Genomic DNA, 2,500 nt, shown 5'->3' on the forward strand with positions numbered 1-2,500 from the left:
GGGGGGATCTAGCAAGGCCATGGGGAAGGTCATGGAGGACCTTGGAAGCAAGCGCAAGACGAGAGCGAATCGAACAAGGGGCCAGGACGGGGCCTTGTGCCCATGGTCTTCGCAAGACAGCGTCCAAGGCACCCGAAAGCCCAAGGGAACCCAAACCCGGCCGACACTTGCAATCGCACATGCTCTCTGCAACACACCATCAATGCCGCCCAACGGGGCCAGCACGAGCAGTCCTCCGCGGTCCCCTGGCCCTGCGCACGTTTGTCTTCGAAACCGAGCATCAATGCCACAGAAAGTGCCGGGGCGCCAGCTGGAGCCATCATCCGCGTTGCCATGGCTCGCTTGGCCTTGGCTTGCCAGGCCCCGACACGAGCAATCGCGCATTTTCTTTGCAACCGACCATCAATGCCGCCCAACGGGGCCAGCACGAGCAGTCATCCGCGGTCCCCTGGCCCTGCGCACGTTTGTCTTTGAAACCGAGCATCAATGCCACAGAAAGTGCCGGGGCGCCAGCTGGAGCCATCATCCGACGTGCCATGGCTCTGGTCCCATGGTCTTCGCAACCGAGCATTCGTGACACCCGCGGGGCCAGGACACCAACCCTTCCGACACGAGCATTCGCGCATGTTCTTTGGCCACACAACGGCGCCAGCACGAGCAAAATCATCCGCGGTGCGGTGGCCTTGCACGGCCTTTTGTCTTTGGAACCAACCATCAGTGCCACGGGAAGTGCCGGAGTCCCGGCATCCGCGGTGCCAAGTCATTGCGCCCTTGGTCTCTGCAGCGGGGCATGCCGGGCACTCCCAACCATTGCAAGCAAGCAAGCAAGCAAGAAAGAAAGTAAGTAAGTAAGTAAGTATTACATATAGGGGCGGGACATGCGGGGAGATCTGCGAAACGTGCATTACGGGGCACACGCGTACCTACCGGGGCATACCGACCCCTATTGGGGCACACGTGTGCATATCGGGGCATACCGGGCCTATCGGGGCACACGCGTACATACCGGGGCATACCGAGCCCTACTGGGGCACACGTGCGCATATCGGGGCGTACCAAGCCTATCGGGGCATACGCATGTATCCCAAGGCATACCGAGTCAATCCGGGCATACGCGTTCATACCGGGGCGTAACGGGCCTATCGGGGCATACTTGGGCATATCCGGGCAAAAAATGCCCAAAACTTGCGCAACCTTGGCAACCGTGGTCCATTCCTCTCTATATGCCTAGCCTTGCCAACCGTGGTCCATTCCTCACTATATGCCATGGCCTTGTGCCCATGGTCTTCCCAAGACAGCGTCCAAGGCCCCCGGAAGGCCAAGGGAGCCCAACCCAGCAATGCCCTGCTATGGCAAGCCAAGGCCAAGCATTCCGGTGCCTATCCGGGCAAAAATGCAATTCCTCTCTATATGCCTAGCCTTGGCAACCGTGGTCCATTCCCCACCATATGCCATGGCCTTGTGCCCATGGTCTTCCCAAGACAGTGTCCAAGGCGCCCGGAAGGCCAAGGGAGCCCAACCCAGCAATGCCCTGCTTTGGCAAGCCAAGGCCAAGCATTCCGGTGCCTAACCTTGGCAACCGTGGTCCTTTCCTCACCATATGCCATGGCCTTGTGCCCATGGTCTTCGCAAGACATCGTCCAAGGCGCCCAAAAGGCCAAGGGAGCCCAACCCAGCAATGCCTTGCTAGGACAAGCCAAGGCCAAGCATTCCGGTGCCTATCCGGGCAAAAACGCCCAAAGCATGCCCATTCCTTAGCCTATCCAGGCAAAAACGCCCAAAATCTGCACATTCTAGTGCCTATCCGGGCAAAAACGCCCACCAGCATGCCACCCTCCTATAGGGTTTGCGCAACCAACCAGCCTAACCACCAGTGGCAACCAAAGGTGCTGTTAGCGACGACTTCTGAAGACGCAACGAGACGCGACGTGTTTGCGCCCAGACGCGACGAGACGATGCGGGATCTGCGCCCAAGAATGCCTAGACCCGTCGACTTGATGCGGGATCAGCTCGCCCAAGCATGCCTAGTGTGCAAGGCCTGTGTGCAAGGCTAGTGTCCAAGGCTAGTGTGCAAGGCTCATGTGGAACGCTAGTGCGCAAGGCTAGTGCCCAAGGCTTGTGTGCCAGGCCCGTGTGCAAGGCTAGTGTCCAGGGCTTGTGTGCATTGCTTGAGTGCAAGGCTTGTGTGCATTGCTCGAGTGCATGGCTTGTGTGCAAGGGTTGTGCGCAAGGCTAGTGTGCGGGGCTTGTGCGCATGGCTAATGTGCACGGCTTGTGTGCATGGCTACCGTGCAAGGCTAGTTTGCATGGCTAGGGTGCAAGGCTCGCATGCGAGGCTAGTGTGCAAGGCTGCGTGCAAGGGAAGCGTGCAGGGCGAGTGTGCGAGGCCACTGTGCACGGCGCCAGCACTAGCGAGCCATCATCCGCGTTGCCATGGCTCGCTTGGCCTTGGCTTGCCAGGCCCCGACACGAGCAATCGCGCATTTTCTTTGCAACCGAC

This window comes from Tasmannia lanceolata, unplaced genomic scaffold (assembly GCF_043159265.1).
Source record: "Tasmannia lanceolata isolate RefF3 unplaced genomic scaffold, GAP_Taslan_0.1 ptg000150l, whole genome shotgun sequence".
NCBI classification, from domain to species: Eukaryota; Viridiplantae; Streptophyta; class Magnoliopsida; order Canellales; family Winteraceae; genus Tasmannia; species Tasmannia lanceolata.